This window comes from Magnolia sinica, chromosome 4 (assembly GCF_029962835.1).
Source record: "Magnolia sinica isolate HGM2019 chromosome 4, MsV1, whole genome shotgun sequence".
Classification (NCBI taxonomy): domain Eukaryota; kingdom Viridiplantae; phylum Streptophyta; class Magnoliopsida; order Magnoliales; family Magnoliaceae; genus Magnolia; species Magnolia sinica.
The window spans coordinates 81,331,709-81,354,164 of NC_080576.1; positions in this window are offsets into that span (position 1 = coordinate 81,331,709).

Sequence of the window (22,456 nt, forward strand, 5' to 3'; positions counted from 1 at the left end):
AGGTGGGCTCCAAGGTTTGGATAATCCTACTAGCATCAATGGGGGCCCAACGGTTTGGGGTTAACCCAATAAGGTGAGATTGATTATCAATGGGGGCCTAATGATTTGGGATAACCCAATAAGGTGAGACGAATTATCAACGGGGGCCCAATGGTTTGGGATAGCCCAATAAGGTGAGATGGATTATCAATGGGGAATGGGCTTAGCAATGGGCCCTAGGGAGGTTTACAATGTGGTCATTTAACCACCATTGCTGCTATGGTGTAGTCCACTTGGGAATTGTATCTAACCATCAATGGGGCCCATGATCCATATACAATCTGGAAAATGGATGGACAACATGTGCATACTACTTATATATGGCGGGCCTCACAAGGCACCCCACTGCCCCTAAATGGATGAATGGTGTGTATATAACATATACATCATAGTGGGCCTCATAAGGCAGCCCATGGCCTAGGAAAATGGATGGATAGGGTACATATAACACATACATCATGGTGGGCCTCATGGGGCAACCCACATGATCCAACAAAATAAATGGGCAGCGTGTGCAACACAACAAGGTGGGCTACAGTAGTTAGATGTCCAGCCCATCTGGGCCTGCTAGACGTCCAGAACTCTGGAAGGCCTAGCTGACACATCCATAAGGTGGGCCTTACATGGAATGGGGCCCATGGCTTTAGAGATCTGGAAAAAAATGGATGGGCGCTATGTATACAACACATTCATCATGGTGGTTCCCACTGTCCCAGTTGATGGACGATGTGGATACAACACATTCAGATGGGTCCCACCATCCCAGCTGCTGGACGGTCTGGACAAAACTCATATATCAAGGTGGATCCCACCATCCCATGGATGGACGGTGAGGATAAAATACATCACAGTGGTTCCCACCATCCCACAGATGGACAGTGAGGATAAAATACTTCACGGTGGTTCCCACCGTCCCACAGATGGACGGTGAGGATAAAATACTTACATTAGGTGGGTCTACATGGGTGGCCCACTAGCTGGGAATCTAGCTAATCTTTGTGTTTTCCCTTCGTCCAGGCTTGCTGGACGGTGCCAGCTCTAGCAGTTAGGCCCAATTAGATTGGGGTCCATTGATGGAGGACCTGGGTAAGACACATACATCAAAGTGGGGTCCACGTGGGTGGGCCACACACCTGGGAACCAAGCTAATATTTATGATTTCCCTTCATTTGGGCCTGTGTGGCCGACCAACCATGCAGGCCACAAACCGGGCAGCAAGGTGGGCCCATTGTGGACAGCATTTCCGTCCACTAAATGGACAGCCTGGATAAAATTCATACATCATTAAGGTGGGCCATCAATAGGGGGAGAGAGAGAGAGAGAGAGAGAGAGAGAGAGAGAGAGAGAGAACGTGTATGTGAGGGAGGAGCTCCGCCACTATGAGCTCCCCTCCAAGCATTACAACACATACATTAAATAGGTCCTACCACATGTGGGCCTACAAATATGCAATCATGGTGGGGATACCATCCCCACCATAAACTTAAGGTCTAGGTGACCTCTTCATATTGATCACCAAATAAACATCATGGTGGGGTCCATGGAGAATGGCCCCATCATGGATTTACATATATGAATCATGGTGGGCCATTGGCCACACCTTGGGTCCCAAATAGGATCCATACCATTAACCGGTAGGCCTCACTTCGTCCATAGTAAAAATCAAGATCTAGTCCTATGAACACTCATCTATAGCTCTTCTTCTTTAGCTCATTGAAATATTTAGCTCCTAAGCTCTCTCTTTGATGGTGGATGATGAAGTTTGGATGGTTGGATCGTGAGATTGGGTGGTACGGAGATGGGTCTTCTCTTGGCTTCTCTTTTCTCTCCTTAGTCTTTTTTTCTCTTGGTTGCTAGGGATTTGGGTAGAGAAATGAGATGGGATGGAGTGAAATGAGAGAAGAGTGGTGTTGTGTAAGAGGAATGATGGGTGTATAAGGAGAGATGGGATGAGAGTAATGGGCTTAGTTGACTTTTGGGGGGATGAGGTGGAATGGGATATGGGTTGCCTTACATTATTGGTAAGAAAGGGATGGGATAGGTATGGGTGAGTGATGGGTTGTACTTGACTAGTGATATGATAGGTTGGGTAGAGATTCATCTCTTGGGATTCACAACGCGCGGTGTTTACTCGAAATGTACGCGAGCCCACTACTCCTAGCATGAGTATCACATTGGTGCACAAGACCCGACATTAGAATTATGGCGACGGCGTGGATGCTAGTGTATAAGTTTTGAGTTAAGTCGACTCAGATCTTCGGGATGTGACTTAGGGTCGCGTGCATTTACTCTCTACAGGTCGTGGGTTGTGGGAATTCGATGGGGATAATTGTGGGAGTTGATAGAACGGTACGGTACCAGGATACGGGCCTTACATTTTAAATAAAATCCAACTTAGTTGAAGTCCCATAGGCGTCCCCAGTAGGAAAAACCAATAAGCTGGACCTATTTCAAAATCATCTTGCAATAAAAACCCCATGGAGTTTCACTCCCTAGAGTGGGGTCGCTTTTAAAATCACAAAACACTTTCAAAGTAAAGCATCATATTTTCGAGGCACTAAGAGATTTTCCATATCTCTCTGTGGGAGTCAGTATAAAATTAAATAAGATCTGATGGCTCACAGTTTCCTAGAAGATTATTTGGATCTGAATGCACATCAAAGTATGATCGGGACGAACTTCAATGTTAGATTCATTATACCAAATGCTAATGCTACGAAGAGATGATAGGCCGAGACTAGTTAGAAAAAATCATCCAAAATAGTGAAAAAGAAAAATTGTAAACTAAGTGTCAAAACCAGAAGATTGCATGGAGAAAAGGTCACTTGCACATACCAAGGCTTGGATACTTGCGGAATTTGATCTAGTCCAAGTCGGCATAGTGAGTTCCCTGTAAGGCCATAGAAAGTACATGACAACTAACCACTTTGACGATTAAACCAAAAAATTACTCCTGGGGTGATATGGGAATAAACGGACAATCCAGTACCAGGTCAGTATCCTCATAAGGCCGTAAAAAGCGCATGGGCTTTGTTGTACCTTTCCAATGTTAATATCGATAAGGAGTGAAAGGGTTGCGATTGGTGGCCCACGCAAGGACAATCGTAACATTTTTCTCAAACCCTCGTAATATATGTGAGTTATCTATTTCTAGGCAAACAATTGACACAAATACAAAGGCATGCAATGAATCCAAATCACAATTCATGACTGAATGGCAAAGGTGGGGTGTCCACTTGCTTCGGCACACAACCTCTGCCAAAGAGAGGAATCTGTAGACACCCCATCTTAGGTTGATAAGGTGATTGAGTTTGAATTAATGGATGGTTGAGCAAAATCCAATCCTAATCCCTAACCCTAAAAGCCTAAGCCATAGGAACCCCAATCCTAAACACTAAACTCATCCCATTCAACCCAATAAACTTAGTAAACCTAGTCAATCCAGTTTGCCTAACTCAAAGCCCTGGGAACTTAAAACCTTAGAACCTTGAGTTAGGTTGGTGAGTCAACTCACCCAGTTAACTTGTTGAGTCAACTCACCCGGTCACATCCTGTATATTTGAGTTGGCTTAATCCGAGACTTGTACAATTGCGATTGCACCGTCATTGTGGTTCCAATGCCGCGTCTTGCATACCGATCCGATACCCTGGCAGGGAGATGTGGGCCGGCGTTTATTTCAAAGAAAACGCCGCGCGTTTGCAATCCCAAGAGAATCTCTACAACATTTTCATCAATCAATCAATCAATCAATCATCTCATGTTAAGTACACATACCCATGCTTTCTTTCTCCACAAGTCAAGTACACCATCACCTCACATCCATCACCTCTCTCTTACAACCATCCCTTCTCTCTCTCTTTCTCTTAACAATTTCCAAGCAACAAAGAGAGCAAAAGAATGGACGTTCATGGCTTTCCCAAGTGAGAGAAAAGTGTGATATATGTGGCCCACTCCCTATTCCAAAAATCCTTCATCCTAGCCATTCAATCCTCATCACCTTCCATCAAAGTGAGGCATAAGGAGATCGGCGTTCCAACGGACCAAGAAGATCGAACGGTGGGTGCTTCTATAAGCTAGATTTTCATGTTTTGATGATGGCCCAAGTGAGGCCTACCGATTGATGCTATGAATCTTACTTTGGACACTAGGTGTGGCCAATGACCCACCTTGATTCTCATGATCATTCCATGATGGGGCCATTCTCCATAGACCCTATCATGATGTTTATGTTCCTTGCACAAATAGAGGTCATCTAGACCTTCCATTTTAGTGGAGAAGGAATCTCCACCATTGATCTTTGATTTGGTGGGCCCACATGTATTGGGACCTACTTGATGTATGATTGAATGCAAGGGAGGGCTCATAGTGTTGGGGTCCCTCCATCACTCGATCTCTCTCTTTCTCTCCCTCTTTTCCCTTGTTGTTGGCCCCTTGATGTATGCATTTTATCCAAGACATCTACCTTCGTGGGACCCACTTGATGGACGTGTAGGATTTACTCCGTTCAAACCATGTGAGTCCTACCTTAGGGAGATGGAAAAACACAAATATCAGATTTATCTAGTGGGCCACGTCCTTGTGGGACCTAACTTAATTGTGTGCAAACCGTCTAGCGTCCAGGGATGCTATATATATATATATATATATATATATATATATATAAATTAGGAGCTTGATTCAAAATTTATGGTGGGCCACTCATGTAGGCCCCACCTTGAGGTATTGGTACAATCCACGCCGTCCATCCCATTCCACAGACCATTTTAGGCATTGAGCTAAAAAATGGGGCCAATCCGACTTTCGGACGGGCTATAACATATCAAACAACGTGCTTACCGTTGAAATACCCCCTGTCTTTTCTATACACAAAAATATATCGAATATTGGGCTTGTTTGACTTGTCTTGAGCCATAGTGACCAATGGTTGGGTCGGATCTACCTGATGCGGGCCCCACCTACGAAAAACCTCAGAAAAACTCTGTTTTAAAAATAATAATAATAAGCAGGCAGTGCCTGCTGCTGTTGCGTTTTGGCGGACGGGCAGCAGGGACTACGGACCCATATGTGGGCCCCATCATGATGTGTCTTGAACATCCACACCATGCACTTGATGACCCCTTAGGGCAGTGGGCCCCCCTTCAAAATTCAGCCGTATATGTGGCTCAGGTGGCCCACATCATAGGAGACAGTGAGATTGAACGGCTGCCATTAAAACCCTGTTGGGATAGAAGTTTTGGATCATATGAAATTTATTTTTCCTTTCATCCAAGTATGCATGGCCTTATTAACAGATTGGATAGAAAACAAACGCTATGGTGGGCCCCGCGTTGGACCCACAATGATGTATGTGTTTTATTCACACCGTCCACGGCAGTGGATGGTGGAACCCACCATGGTGTATGTGTTTTATACATGCCGTCCAACCATGGGCTGTTGGATAGTCTGTGGGACCCACCATGATGCACATGCTGCATCTAAACCATCCAGCCACTTTGAAAGCTCATTTTATGGCATGGGCTAAAAAAAAAAAAGTCAGATCTAAAGTTCAAGTGGACCCCACCATTTAAAGTAGTGGATAATGACGTCCATCATTCAAAATTTCTAAGGGGCCATAGTAGTTTCCTAATAAGCTGATATTTGCTTCCACTTCATCTATCACTATGTTTGTTTATGAATAGGTTGGATGGGAAATATATGTTATGATGGGCCTTAGGAATTTTAATGGTGGAAATCATTATCACCACTTATAGTTTGGTGTGGCCCATTTGATATACATGGGGCCCATTAGTGTGGCGGTTTTAATATACATAAGGCCCATGTGATTAGGCCCATCCTGATGTATTTGTAGCCCGTTGTTGAGGCCCACCTTGATGCGTATAAGGCCCGTTGTCGAGGCACATCTTTATATATATAAAGCCGATTATTGACGCCCATCTTGATTTATTTGTGGTCGTTCATTAAGGCCCACCTTGGTGTATGTATGAGGCCCTTCTTGATTTATTTATAGCCGTCCATTGAGGCCCACCTTGGTATATATATGAGGCCCATGTGATTAGGCCCACCTTGATGTATTTGTGGTCCGATGTTAAGGCCCACCTTGATATACATGAGGCCCATGTTGTGAGGCACATTTAATGTATTGGCGGCCTATGGGTCGAGGCCCAATGGGATGTACATAAGGTCCATTGTATGTGTGATTCCACCATGGTTTGTGAAATGATATTTATGGCAGGCCATGCCTTAGGAGTAATGTTGGTTTGACGTCCACATTGTAAGAATAATGTTGGTTAAATGTCCGCATTATAACTCTCCCTAAAGCCCATTGATAGGCCCGTACTTGTTGTGTGTAGGCCATTTAGGCACATCTTCATTGTGAGGATAGTTCATTACCATATAAAATACTTAGTATAACTCCATAATTCATGCCCATACGCATCATATGTATGCGTGATATGAGGAATATTTGATCATAACATATACCATTGGGCAAACTATTTACGAGACTCCTTATGAGACAGAGTGCCCACAATATCGCGCCGTACACGCAGGATTGCTGCATAACTAGATGGTGTGGCTCATGCATCTTGCATACATGTGACTTCATCATTGTATGCCCTAACGACATCGCGGTCATGACCTCTACAGGCACATCGTGGATGTCTAAATGGGACACCGGAAATACTTGGTTCTAGCACTATGGGGACATAAGATGTCCTTGGGTAAAAGTCTCAGAATCCTCTGAGGCCAAGAGATGCTCCAACGTCTAGACCGAGTGGAATATGAGCGCCGGTGCCTATACCATGAGGTCATGTCTCCTACTGTGTCGTGGTCGGTTGGAGGGGGGAGTAGCCATATCTGCCCGAGTGAGGGGCTGTAAGCTAGGCTGAGTTAACTAATTCGTAAATGGGTCCGCAATCGACGAGCCGAGTAGGTATTGGTAGGCTATGGTAGGCGGATAGTAATGTCTCTTCCACTCACCTTGTTGCAGCTAGGAAGGAGGCGATCGGTGTGGAGTGTAATAGACCGATGATTTCTCCAGAGAGCAACCGTACTGATATATATACTTATTGAGCAGGAAGTGCATATCCATTCATTCATTCATTCACCTTGAACTCGGGCTGGTGGTGCGTATCTATTTGCTACGTGTACCTTTGCATGGCCAGGATTTCGGTTGGGCACGCGACTAACTTGAGATTAGGAGTTTACCACATTGAGTCGGACTATCTAAATTTAGGTATGGGACTAGTTTGGATAAAAGTCCCTTGTGGTGGACCCGTAGCTGCGATACTACGTACTATCATCCCGACTTCATATTCCGGCATGGTCATTTCATTCCACCGCATATTACATTGCATTTGCGAGTACTTAGCATTTTGGGTTACTATGTTTTTGCACTTATATGGCCTAGATGAGGTTGATGGTATTTGTGGCTCATCGGATTTGCATATTGCATTGCATCCTCATCATTTGCTATTGTCTTATTATGTTTTGCATCGCATAGCCTTTATATAGTTGATATCACTCATGGACTTACCGGTATATTTTCGCTTACTGCGATATCGTATGATTCATGATCTTGTCGGTATTTCTGTTTATTCAGATGATGTATGATTTATGTGAGTTATCTATTTCTAGGCAAACAATTGACACAAATACAAAGGCATGCAATGAATCCAAATCACAATTCATGACTGAATGGCAAAGGTGGGGTGTCCACTTGCTTCGGCACACAACCTCTGCCAAAGAGAGGAATCTGTAGACACCCCATCTTAGGTTGATAAGGTGATTGAGTTTGAATTAATGGATGGTTGAGCAAAATCCAATCCTAATCCCTAACCCTAAAAGCCTAAGCCATAGGAACCCCAATCCTAAACACTAAACTCATCCCATTCAACCCAATAAACTTAGTAAACCTAGTCAATCCAGTTTGCCTAACTCAAAGCCCTGGGAACTTAAAACCTTAGAACCTTGAGTTAGGTTGGTGAGTCAACTCACCCAGTTAACTTGTTGAGTCAACTCACCCGGTCAGCCTACCCAATCCAACAACCCAGTCGACTCACCTAGTTAAGCCAAAAACCAAGCCCGTACCCAAGCTCTAAAAGCAAGCTCAATTGGAGAAATATGCAAAACCTCAAAGTATTAACCTTCGCAGCGGAGCCTTCATACGCTTGGAGGAGGTAGCCTGCCAAAATAGGAAGTTCAAGTGGGTACCGGTGGTAACTAGGTTTTCGCGGGCTATATGGCACTCCTCTTTGGGCTGATGTCCCTCAAGCATGTGGAGTTTTCCTTTTTCAAACCCCAAGTGTGCAGTTGAAGTGTATTTACTACGATGCCTATCTCCTTACCCAAAAAGACACTTTTACCAGCTCATCCAACCCATGAGATGATGCCATGTGGCAATCATCTAATCTTAACCCTTCAACCACCTTTTGCCCCTAGGATCACCAGAAATTACCAGAAAAATGGGTTTAGAGGCTATAAATAGCCCCATTCCTTTCTCATTTCAAGTATCATTTCTCATAAGAAAACACTCACTCCCATCCACAGGCATCAGGAATTCAGAGGAATCCCCCACTACATCCAGTAGATCCTAGTCCATTCCTCCACTAAGGAGATTAAGAGTGTGTCTGAGAGAGAGAGAGAGAGAGAGAGAGAGAGAGAGTTCTGCTGTGGTCTAGCCCAGCCTAACCCGAGTCCAAGCCTCCTGAGCCACCTAAGTTAAAATCTGAGCCACTCAATCTAGCCTTGCGACACTACCATTCATCTAGCTATTCAAATTCATTTAGTTTCATTAAATCAGAGCATTAACATCATGTAATTTTCATTCCTTTCTCAATCCCCTTGCTCCTCATATAAATCATCATCAATTGCATTTCATCATTTTCTCGCAACTTGTAGGCATATGCTCTGAGGCCTGTCGATATAATCGAAGCAGGTCCACCAAAAACCTTAGCCAGTTAGCCATCATTTTGACATAGACATTGCAATGCATTATTTTCCTGTATTTAACTGGCAGGCATATGCTCTGAGTCCTGCCGATATAATCAGAGCAAATCCACTAGAAACCTTAGCCAGTTGGCCGTCATTTTATCATAAGCATCAATATATCATCAAGCATCCTACACATACATACTTTGCACCCTGCACTTGATGGTTTCATACGCATGCTCTACGGCTTGCCGATATAATCGAATTCTGCCCATCAGAAATTCACATTGATCAATCACTATTGCCATTACATCGCATTACATTATCTGCATGCAAGAACTAGTCTTATTCCTTAGAAATTAGTAAGATCTCATGAAGTGAAGATCGTACATCTGTATGGACAGAGTGGGTACCTAACACCTTTCCTCTTTATAACCGCAGTCTCTTACTTGGAATCTTTGGAATGTAAATTCATGAGTCATCTTAGGGTTAAGGATCTTTGGATTCTCAATCCTTAGTATTTCTACAGGGTCTAGCTGACTGTAAGATCGTAATAATTGGTTAGTGGAAACTCTGGTTAAATATAACACTCCTTTACCCCCAAACAAAAACCCTCGAGTAAGGCAACTAGTGGAAAGGAGAGTCAATCTCCTATCCCCTCGGAAAATTTATCCTCCAGCATCCACCGAGTGTCATCGTACAAATACAATTAAATACCCTTAGACAACAAATAAATGCGCTCTGTAAACTGTATCTTATACCTAACAATGTCCGTTACAAACTTATTAGAGAGACCTACAAAGTTCTATTCCTGAAATAACCAAACACCTAAAATGCCCAAAAGAGCTCTAGAACGTTCATTACTGGGCCATCGATCGTGAAACTATATGAATACATTCGCCTTAGTGGACTTGACTTTTCACCTGGATCAGATGTCCGAGACCGTATTCCGAATCACGTAAGTTAGATCGAGACCAATGAGCGTGAGTTGTGTGACTCACCTCAGTTTGTTCTGAGAAAAATTAGAAATAGGAATTCCCTTTCTAAAAGGGTAGAAAATCAAAAAATTTGTTTTTCTTAGGGTTTTGTCAGATTTTAGATTCTACTACCGTTTCTTCTAATTGATTGAAGCCTATAAGTAATCGAAGGTAGAGTAACATTCTATTGTGAAAATTAGAATCTAATTTGGATTTTCTTGGGATTTATTTAGGTTTTTATTGAAATTAGGTGAGAAAGCTAGGGTTTTTCCTGAATTTTCCTATCCTAAATGTTGTTAACACGTGAATTCACCATTGCAAGTGAGGGCTATTCTTCTAAGTTAGGTTTTATGAGCCCTTGATGGTTCAGTTAGTAAATTTGGTGTTTTGATTGGAATTATATGTATTCAAATATTGAGATTATTTTATCATTATGATTCATATGTTATATCTACCATGTTGATATCATATTTGTTGAGATGTGTGAAATTGGGTTTCATGTAGGCTTAATTTTGTGAATACGTGAAGTTGCATGTTTCGTACGCCAATTGTTTGGTTAAATACTTAAGTGATGAAATTGATGTTATATTATGAATTTTTACTTTTTAACGTGTTTATGAGATTATATACACTACAAGAAACAATGCTTTTACCGACGAAATTTTTACCGATGAAAAAAATTTCATCGGTAAGAGTACATTTTTACCAATGAATTTTTTTTTCATCCGTGAAACTTCACTTTTACCAACGAAATTTTTTTCATCGGTAATAATATTTTTACCGACAAAATTTTTTTCCGGTAAAAGTATTTTAATTTTTAAGATAGAAAATTTTCACACTTTTTTGAAAATTTCGTGGTAAGAGTTTTACCGATGAAAATTTTCGTCAGTAAAAAGTAGAAAACCACTTTTACCGACGAAAATTTTCATCGGTAAAAGTATTATATTTTTCACTTAAAAATTTTGGTCTACTTTTACCTACGAAAATATTCGTAGGTAAAAAAAAGTGGATGGGACTTTTACCGACGAAAATTTTCATCGGTAAAAGTGTTATATTTTTCACTTAGTAAGTTTTGGCAAAAACGTAGAGGAGACTTTTACCGATGAAAACATTCGTAGGTAAAAGTGTTATATTTTTCACTTAGTAAATTTTGGCAAAAACGTAGAGGAGACTTTTACCAACGAAAATATTCGTAGGTAAAAAATGTGGATGGGACTTCTACTGATGAAACTTTTCATTGGTAAAAGTGTTATATTGACTTTTACAAACGAAAATATTCGCCGGTAAAAAACGTGGATGAGACTTTTTCCAATGAAAATTTTCATCGGTAAAAGTCTTATATTTTTCATTTAGAAAATTTACATAGGTAAAAAACGTAGAGGAGACTTTTACCTACGAAAATATTTGCAGGTAAAAAACTTGGATGAGACTTTTACTAACGAAAAGTTTCATCAGTAAAAGTCTTATATTTTCACTTACAAAACATTGTCAAAAATGTAGAGGAGACTTTTACCTATAAAAATATTCGTAGGTAAAAAACGTGGATGGGACTTGTACTGACGAAATATTTCGTAGGTAAAAGTCTCTTCTTCTTTTTTTTCCAACACAAAATTCCTGATGTATCTATTACAATATATTCTTCCTGATATACACCTGTTATATAATATATTTCATCATATTCACATTCACATCCATCTAAACCCAAACTACGTAAATCCATCCAAACATAAACTACATTCATCCAAACATAAACTACATCCATCCAAACACAAACAATCTTATCCACATCACATTCATCCACGCATAAATACATATAAGTTTAACATCATAAATAAAATACAAAAAATTATTCATAGCCTATTTCCTGGTGGGGCTCACAAAATTCAGTGTGGTGAACACATCGCCGACTATGCACACACACCTAGGTCCTTACTCATGCCTTCATGGTAGATTCAAAATAGTTTCAATACAAGGTCACGAGTTCAAGTACCCATTGTGGCCGTAAGCGACTCTAGCGTATGAGTGTGTGTTAAAAGAAAAGGAAAAAAAGAAAATGCTGATTTATCTTTTGGGTTGAGCCTAATGGTACTTGGTGATTTCTCATCAGGTAGAAATTATTATTAGTTGTTTTTAGAAAGGTGAGATTAGGCCACTTATAATTATATTAACATGATAAAATGTTGTACGTGAGCAGACACCACAAAATAAACAATCCTATGAAAAAAACAAATGAAAAGAGAGAGAACATATGAGAGGTGATCCTTATCTCCTTTGATGGATTCAAGCTGCATGTGCCCTACCCAACTTCCTATAAGGAGAAGTTATATGGGTCTTGGAATAATGTTGGTGACAAATCCACCTTGTCTATTAATATTATCATATTGTGTTAGGACATGACTCTAAAAATAAGATAAATACAAACCTCAAATAATCTATGTTATAAGAGATAGATAGTGGAGATGGAAATAGATGCATTGTGATGCTTGAGTTCAAGTATGCTTGTCAACAAAGCAAGATTTTCTTGTTTGTTGCCATGTGATTGGGCTACATTATTACATCAATCGGGTTCGGGTTCGGGATCGGGTTTAGGTTTGGGTTTTCAAGTTTAGGTTTAGGTTTAGGTTAGGGAGTTGAGATTAGGATTAGGTGTAGGTTTAGGTTTAGGGATTTGAGAATACATTTAGGTTTTAGATTTAGGTTTAGGTTTTAGGTTATAGGTTTAGGTTTAGGTTTTAGGTTTAGGTTAAGGTTAGGTTATAGGTTATAGGTTATAGGTTAAGGTTTAGGTTATAGGTTTTGGTTTAGGTTTAGGTTTAGGTTTAGGTTTAGGTTTAGGTTAAGGTTTAGGTTATAGGTTATAAGTTATAGGTTATAGCTTTAGGGAATTGAGAATAGGTTAAGGTTTAGGTTTAGGAAATCGGGTTCGGGTTCGGGATTGGGTTTAGGTTTGGTTTTTCAAGTTTAGGTTTAGGTTTAAGTTTAGGTTAGGGAGTTGAGATTAGGATTAGGTGTAGGTTTAGGTTTAGGGCCTGTTTGGTTTTTTGGCTCAAGTGTAATTACCTTGTAAATGAGTAATCGTTATTTACCAAGGTAATTACCTGTATCTTTCCCAATGCCGACTTGACTAGTTACTTTTGAAGCACTTAAATTGAGGAATTTGTAAAATAAATATGGGGCCCACCATAATGTGTGTGGCTTATCCACACTGCCCATTCATTATGCCAAATGAATTTAACGCATGAGCCCAAAAATTAGGCAAATCCAAAGTTCAAGTGGACCACACCACACGAAATTATGAGAATTGAATGCCTACCATTAAAAACTTGTTGAGGCCCGTAGAAATTTTAGATCAGGCTTATATTTATATTTTTCACTTATCCATGTCCATGTGACCCTATGCACGGGTTAGATGGTGAATAAACCTCATTGTGGGCCTAGTAAAAGAATCAACTTTCAACAGTGGACAAATTAAGTCCATTGTTTCCTTTCATGTGGGCCAATTGAACATTAGATCTTCCTAATTTTTTCAGATCAAGCCTGAAAATATTATAATAAAACAGATGGACGACACGGATATATTATATACATTATGGTGGGGCCCATGAATTTAAGTCAACATTTTTGGGCCAGTTTTCTAGGTGAAATTACTCTCTCATTTCCGAACAAGTGAAAAAATGTAATAATTACTTCTTTACAGCGATTTACTTGGATTATGGAAAACCAAACAAGCCTTTAGGGATTTGAGAATACATTTAGGTTTTAGGTTATAGGTTTAGGTTTTAGGTTATAGGTTTAGGTTTAGGTTTTAGGTTTAGGTTAAGGTTATGTTGTAGGTTATAAGTTTAGGTTATAGGTTATACGTTATAAGTTAAGGTTTAGGTTATAGGTTTTGGTTTAGGTTAAGGTTATAGGTTTAGGTTTAAGTTAAGGTTTAGGTTTAGGTTAAGGTTTAGGTTTAGGTTATAGGTTATAAGTTATAGGTTATAGGTTATAGCTTTAGGGAATTGAGAATAGGTTAAGGTTTAGGTTTAGGAAATCGGGTTCGGGTTCAGGGTCGGGTTTAGGTTTGGGTTTTCAAGTTTAGGTTTAGGTTTAGGTTAGAGAGTTGAGATTATGATTAGATGTAGGTTTAGGTTTAGGGATTTGAGAATACATTTAGGTTTTAGGTTTAGGTTAATGTTAAGGTTAGGTTATACGTTATAAGTTTAGGTTATAGGTTAAGGTTTAGGTCATAGGTTTTGGTTTAGGTTTAGGTTTAGGTTAAGGTTATAGGTTTAGGTTTAGGTTAAGGTTTAGGTTTAGGTTATAAATTATAGCTTTAGGGAATTGAGAATAGGTTAAGGTTTAGGTTTAGGAAATCGGGTTCGGGTTCGGGATCAGTTTTAGGTTTGGGTTTTCAAGTTTAGGTTTAGGTTTAGGTTAGGGAGTTGAGATTAAGATTAAGTGTAGGTTTAGGTTTAGGGATTTGAGAATACATTTAAGTTTTAGGTTTAGGTTTTGGTTTTAGGTTTAGGTTATAGGTTTTGGTTTAGGTTATTGGTTATAGCTTTAGGGAATTGAGAATAGGTTAAGGTTTAGGTTTAGGAAATCGGGTCCGAGTTCGGGATCGGGTTTAGGTTTGGGTTTTCAAGTTTAGGTTTAGGTTTAGGTTAGAGAGTTAAGATTAGGATTAGGTGTAGGTTTAGGTTTAGGGATTTGAGAATACATTTAAGTTTTAGGTTTAGGTTTAGGTTTTAGGTTATAAGTTAAGGTTTAGGTTTAGGTTTTAGGTTTATGTTAAGGTTAAGTTTAGGTTATAGGTTATAGGTTATAGGTTAAGGTTTAGGTCATAGGTTTTGGTTTAGGTTAAGGTTATAGGTTTTGGTTTAGGTTAAGGTTTAGGTTAAGGTTTAGGTTTAGGTTATAAGTTATTGCTTTAGGGAATTGAGAATAGGTTAAGGTTTAGGTTTAGGAAATCGGGTTCGGGTTCGGGATCGGGTTTAGGTTTGGGTTTTCAATTTTAGGTTTAGGTTTAGGTTAGGGAGTTGAGATTAGGATTAGGTGTAGGTTTAGGTTTAGGGATTTGAGAATACATTTAGGTTTTAGGTTTAGGTTTAGGTTTTACGTTTAGGTTAAGGTTACAGGTTTAGGTTATAGGTTTAGGTTTAGGTTATAAGTGTAGGTTATAGGTTTAGGTTTAGGTTAGGTTATAGGTTAAGGTTTAGGGAATTGAGAATAGGTTAAGGTTTAGGTTTAGGAAATCAGGTTCGGGTTCGGGTTTAGGTTTGGGTTTTCAAGTTTAGGTTTAGGTTAAGGAGTTGAGATTAGGATTAGGTGTAGGTTTAGGTTTAGGGATTTGAGAATACATTTAGGTTTTAGGTTTAGGTTTAGGTTAGGTTATAGGTTATAGGTTATAGCTTTAGGGAATTGAGAATAGGTTAAAGTTTAGGTTTAGGAAATCGGGTTCGGGTTCGGAATCGGGTTTAGGTTTGGGTTTTCAAGTTTAGGTTTAGGTTTAGGTTAGGGAGTTGAGATTAGGATTAGGTGTAGGTTTTGGTTTAAGGATTTGAGAATACATTTAGGTTTTAGGTTTGGGTTAAGGCTATAGGTTTAGGTTTAGGTTTAGGAAATCACGTTCGGGTTCGGGTTCGAGTTTAGGTTTGGGTTTTCAAGTTTAAGTTTAAGTTAAGGAGTTGAGATTAGGATTAGGTGTAGGTTTAGGTTTAGGGATTTGAGAATATATTTAGGTTTAAGGTTTAGGTTTAGGTTAGGTTATAGGTTATAGGTTATAGCTTTAGGGAATTGCGAATAGGTTAAGGTTATAGCTTTAGGGAAAAGTTTTGTAAATATTTTTACCTACGAAAAAATTCGTGGGTAAAAGTTTTTTACTTATTTTTTACCGACGAAACAATTTGTCGATAAAAGTTTTGTAAAAATTTTTACCTACGAAAAGTTTCGTAGGTAAAAGTATCGTGAAATATTTTTACCTACGGAAAATCGTCGGTAAAAGTTTTGTAAATATTTTTCCCTACGAAAAGTTTCGTAGGTAAAAGTATCATGAAATATTTTTACCTTCAAAACAAATCATCGGTAAAAGTTTTTTACTTATTTTTTACCGGTGAAAAACTTTGTCGGTAAAAGTTTTGTAAATATTTTTACCTACGAAAAAATTCATTGGTAAAAGTTTTTTACTTATTTTTTACCGACAAAAAAATTCATCGGTAAAAGTTTTTTACTTATTTTTTTACGGATGAAAATTTTCGTCGGTAAAAGTCTTACCTTTGCTGACGTAACTTTTTTCGTCGGTAAAAGCCTTTACCTTCGGTGTTTTACCGACGAATTTACCGATGAAAATTTTCGTTAGTAAAACCTTTTACCTACGAAGAAATTGGATTTAGCGACGAAAATTTTCATCGATAAAAGTGAGTTTTCTTGTAATGATACCCATATTGCTTTGAATTAGTCTTTAAAAAATTGTGAATATGTGAACTACCTATCTAGGGTTTGGCCGTTATAGACTTGTTTGATCAATTTGGGTGGAACATGGCTGATCGACTCTAGCCCGACCAATCTCATCGAAGTTCGTTTGATCCACCAGTTCAGTCTAATTTAGAGATGATCATAGTTGTATTGAACGTTGTTGAACATCCTATGGAATCTAAAATACCACAATTATCATTATTGTGCAATCACTTACAATCGTACGTATCAAGTCTCATGAGCTAGGCATGGTGGTATGGGACACAATGTCTGAGATATCAGCTTGTACTAAGTGACAAGCCCCACTGAGAACCTTGAGCATTGGATCCTACATATTAAAGCTCATGATCTAGGCATGGTGGTATGGGACATTGTGTTTATGCTATCTTTGACCTATATTGATTTGGTAATCTTACAGTGAGTCTTGAGCACCGATGTAGGTAACGACCCTACAATCATTGATCTTGTGTGACGACCCATTACCATGTTGATTTTATGATTGGACATTGAGACCTTTACCATTTGATCCCTTATTCAATTATGTTGAGTGATGAACTCAAATTGGGATTTTGGATGACTAGTGATAAGCCACACGATCCTATCTATTTGATTCTTGTTATGATTGTGACATTCTAGCTTCCCCAATACTTCTGTTTGAATTTAGTTTAGTAAAGGCTTGTCAATCATGCATACATTACATGTGTGTTGATTGACTGTTTATGCTTAAAGACCAGTGTGAAATTGCACGTGGCGGTGGGCCATGGGTTATATGTGTAAGCTTGATGGAGCTATAGAACGATCCTAGGAGGGGGAAGGGGGATTATGAGCAAATACAATTTTAGCCAATTAAACATATAATTACCTAAACTAATTTTCAATTAAGGCTTAGTAAAGCAATTTAACATTAATGCTTCCAAGCCGTTAGTGGATTCAATCACATATACTACAAATTATATTCCAATGAAGCTACTAGTCTATATATGATAGTGTACATGCGTGTGGGATTTACTAACTATCAACTCGTAGCATTCATTTAATTATGCATACATATAATTAATCATTCAATCTCATAAGCATAATTAAACAAGTGCTCAAAGATAATCCCAAATATAAGCATGTATAGTCGTTCGGTTTCCCTACTCTACTCTTGGCGGACGCACTTAACCCATGAGTGTACCAGATTTCACTATTAGAGGTTTTAATTAATGTTCACCTCTAACCTTTACAATCCCACATAAGGACTAGCTCCCTCAGAGACTTATGTGGTTTTCTATAGGCTAGCCACGAACTTCGGTCCTAGTTCAATGACCTACATTTACTCCCACAGGAGGCTCCCGCAGAGACTAACACGTACACACCCATGTCCGGTGAATTCGACTCTATACAAGAGCATAAGTCCTACACAAGAACCAATCAAATTTGGGTAACAAACTCTTACCATCAATATGAAAGAGATTATGGACTCATGCATGACACTTATTGAATTGAGCCCCTCTGACACATCGTTTTAGGTTACTTGATCGATGCTCTCTTATGCTTCAATCAGCTCCCCTTTTGCTCCTCCAATCGTTGACGTCAATGCATTGCCATTGCTTTAGCTCTAAGATCAAATACTTTTTATGTGATCCTCCTTTGCAGTGACCAAGGTAATGGGAGGTTGGGTGAATCTCCTACAAGTAATGGAAAGTTATAATGCCTAAAAGATTTACCTAGATGGACACTTTAGAGGTTGATAGATACTAGAATTTGCTAACAAAATCTGTGTCTAAACTCTAGAGACAGCTTGAGATTATGATCTTCTTATAGAGGAGCTTGGAATGCTCATTAGAGTGAAGAATCGCCAATAAGAGAGCATGGATCTCATTGGGATAGAGCCTAGGTGGTTTGGTAGAACTTTGAATACACCAGTCTCTAAAATGATAAAATCCATGATTTGCCCAAAGACCTGAATGCAATATATATATAATAAAATACTCTAATGGATCTCTAACGGCTAGGCTCGATCGATCGAGTTAGGCCAAAAATAATCCAGAGAACTCGTTGGACTATTTTGGCCATATTCAATCTATCGAGCTCGATCGGCCGAGAGGAATCTAGGATTCCTCGATTGATCGAGCTTGTGCTTCGAGCGCTCTAACTAATTCACATTTAGGCTAGAGCTTGTTGGACGTTTTTGGCCATGTTTGGTTGATTGACTTGATCGATCGAGTTTCACTCGAGCACACCCTTTAGTCCACTGGTTTGGGCGATCTGTTTTCCAACAGCTCGAGAGCTCTAATAACATATCTTATCATGTTCCAATTAGGCTCATAAGGTTAAGGGATGATCACACAAGAATTTTCTATTAAGGCAAGGATCATGTAGAGGTTCATAGTTGTTTTAGGTCAAGGTTAGGATCACCAAGGCACCTTATTTACCTGTTCTTTACTCATTGATGCTTCATGTCCTCTTGTGTTTTCGGTCTTCAGCTTCTAAGGGCTCAACCGATTACATGACACATAGAATCACGTGATTAACAAACAAGGTGCATAAATTAGTGTATTAACAATTTTCCCTTTGTCAATTACGTAATAAAAACTTAACTTAGACAATGTCATGGTTCATACCAATGACATACCAAAACAAGTATAAATATTACATGTCAAATATAAATAATTTACAATTCAAATACAGTAAGACATGAAACACTTGCAATGCTCCCCCTAACTTCATCAATCCTTACAACAATAAACAAATCCTGTAAAAACATAATACATTTGTGTTGGTGAGACTTGATCTTTCTCTTATCTTTTTATTAGTATTTGATAAAGAGTTAATTACAATATATATACCAATAAAAATATAGCATAGAGAAATTTTATAAGTCATAGGTTTACCAATTATAAGGAACATACTAATAAGGGAATATGGGTGTATATAAATATTAAAGACATGGAGCATGCTTATTATGGTTATTCAAAGGATATACCAATTAAATTGGGAGTGATCAATGACAGTCTAAGATAAAAATATATGATACAAAGATTCAATAACTTTAAAGTTTAAACTATCAAAATAAATGAGGCTATAATCCTTGAATTTAACTATTCAGCATAAAAAGAGGTTAAGTCTTCTGATTTTCCTATGGTGTTCACTAAAGAAGCTGAAATCCTCTGATTTAACAATTCGGACCAAATGGACCTTCTAAGGTCACCTACCCGAGGTGTTATGGTCTCTCAAGTCTCTAGGGAGGGATACCGTGGTGTAGGCTGTTATGACACATAAGTAACTAAGGTCTTTAACACTAAAGGAGTCTTCTGAAGCAGATTCAAACTCGTATATATCATCACATGTTGTCACCATAGCCTTGCCTTTTGATCTTACTTTGCTAGAGCAATCGGTGTCAATATGTTCATAACCCCTACAATTATAACATTGGACCTGCTTAGGTTGTTTAGCAAATTTTTCTTTATGATGCTTAACCATCTTGCCCTTCTTGTTACAACTCTTCCCTCTATTCAATTTGATAAATTTCTTGAATTTTTTTTTTCAAAATCTTCATTCTTATTCTTATCATCACTATCACTATCCGATTCAATAATCTTATACTTACGTGAATGCTTATGAGATGTTTTAAGGACAACTGGTTTATTTGTTATAGAGGTGATCTTAAAGTGTAGTTCATATATTTGTAGGGAACCTAAGAGTTCTTCTACATTCATCTTATGTATATTCCTACACTCATCTATCGAGGCTATCTTGGTAGTGAACCTATTTGGAATGGATTTAAGAATTTTCCTATATATACGATAATCTAGAATCTTGTTTCTTAAATTTCACATGGAATTGTAAATATCATTAAGTTTAGAATAAAATTCAATGAAAGTTTCAGACTCTTCCATTCTATTGTTTTTGAATTGGGTCATTAAGAGATGAAGTTTAGATATTTTTACTGTGCTAGTTCCCTCATGAGAGACTTCCAATATGTCCCATGCTTCCTTACCCGTTTTACATGTACAATTAAGTTTAAATTCCTTAGGAGAAACCGCACAGTAAATAGCATTGAGAGCTTTGGTATCATAGGTATACAACGCTCTCTCATCGGTGCTCTATTTAAATTTATCTTTGAGAGCGTTAATAGTTCTACTGTCAACCATGACTTGTTCCATGTGCATTGTCCATAGCTTGTTCGACAATAGTCCAAACCATAGGGTCATTCCTATTATTGTGTACATAATGGGATCACGCTAAAATGAGGCTAGTTGCATGCTCATAGTCCACATATTCATGGCCACTAATTTAATCAATCCAAATTGTTGATATGTAGATTTGAATATGCCATGTAAATTTGATTGGTAGAAGTAAGGTTGTTAATGGGTGAGGCTAAGTCCCATCTTTTGGACCCTTTAAGAAATCATGTTAGGTTTGGGTCTCACCATATAGACCCGGTTACAAACAGGCTCTAAACAGTTCCAGTCGGGTCCAGGTGGAACTAGTTAAAGTAGTTCTCGTTGGTCTATAGAGGTGTACACGAGTCGAGCCGAGTCGAGCTTTACCCAGCTCATGCTCGACTTGGACGGCTCGAGTCCCAGCTCGTGCTCGGCTCGATGAATTTCATGGTCTTTGATCAATGATAATGAAATGTGGGCCTGCTGCAGCTGTGTGTTTGATTGTGACAAATGAAAGAGAAGGTACCATCTTTTAAAACCTTTCTTACCTGGGATCCGTCCATGATGTAAACTGTGGGTGAGATGTTCAGAGTACTATACAGTCCTTAGCATGTCTCCGTCAGAACAAAAATATGGTAGACCCGTCTCTCCATAATACATGTGTGGCAAAAACCTGTACCAACCATCTCTTTGCCCTATGGTGGACGGAAAATGGTTCAAAACAAACAAAAATCATAAATGGTAGTAGGTGCTTCTTCAACGGTCGATGATAGTGGGAACTTAATTAGTTCTCGAAGCAAGGATGCAGATTAGACAGGTCATCGCTAAAAGTGAACGTATATTTTTGGCAGCGAAAATTTTCGCTGCTAAAAGTCTTGTGAAGTTTTTTTAGCGGCAAAAATTTTCGTCGCTAAAAAGATTGCCTTTGACGACGATTCAAAATTTTCGCCGATAAAACCCTTTTACACCGGTGTTTTAGCGACGAATTTAGCTACGAAATTTTGGCTTTTAGCGATGAAAATTTTCGTCTCTAAAAGTGGGATTTCTTGTAGTGAGTTACTGAGTATTTGCTGCTCGTGTATAGCTCTACTTGTCTATCCGGGTCCGGGTTGTGTCCAGTTATATTTATGTAATATATATGGATGATTTTAGGTTCAAAATGGGGTTTCCTAAGCCAAACATTAATGAGATCCTATTTAAACACCATACACGTGTCAACATGAATAACGCGTATGCAATTTAAATCATCCGTTGGTGTGCCCAACCATATAAATGTTCTTATCACTGAAACAAATTGTAAACCTAGATTCGAAGACCCCACGGGTACCTAAACATGACTGGAACTAGGTTTGGGTATCCAAGAACTAGGGCCAGATCCATAGGGATCCAAACCTGGCAAGACCATGAACCCAGTTACCTCGGGCATGAGTACGATGGGACTGGACCGAACTTAACCCATATATAGCGGTTCTCTTGATGTTCGGCATGGGTATAGTCGGTTGAGAAGGAAAATAAAAATAATTATCTACATTCAAGTGAAGAAGTTTTAATATTGAATTCCTGGAAGTTTTTTGGAAAAAAAGAGAGAAAAGAACTTGCTCCAAAAGGAAGTCCTAATATTGTTTTTTTTACACGTGCACTCACACCTTACACACACCCACACACGCACCACAGTGTGATTTCACCACAATAGGTACTCGAACACTGAGATCTCGTGTTGATACTCTTGTGAGTCTACTATGGAGGCATGAGTAGGGACCCAAGTCCTAATGTTGGTTGCCAGAACGACTTTCAAAGCAAATGTGCAAGATCCAAGCAGTTTATTAAGAGGGGTGGCAATGCGCCCACTTGGGGCTGGGTCAGGCTAGGCCTGGGCCAACTTGACACAAGGTCTGAGCCCAACT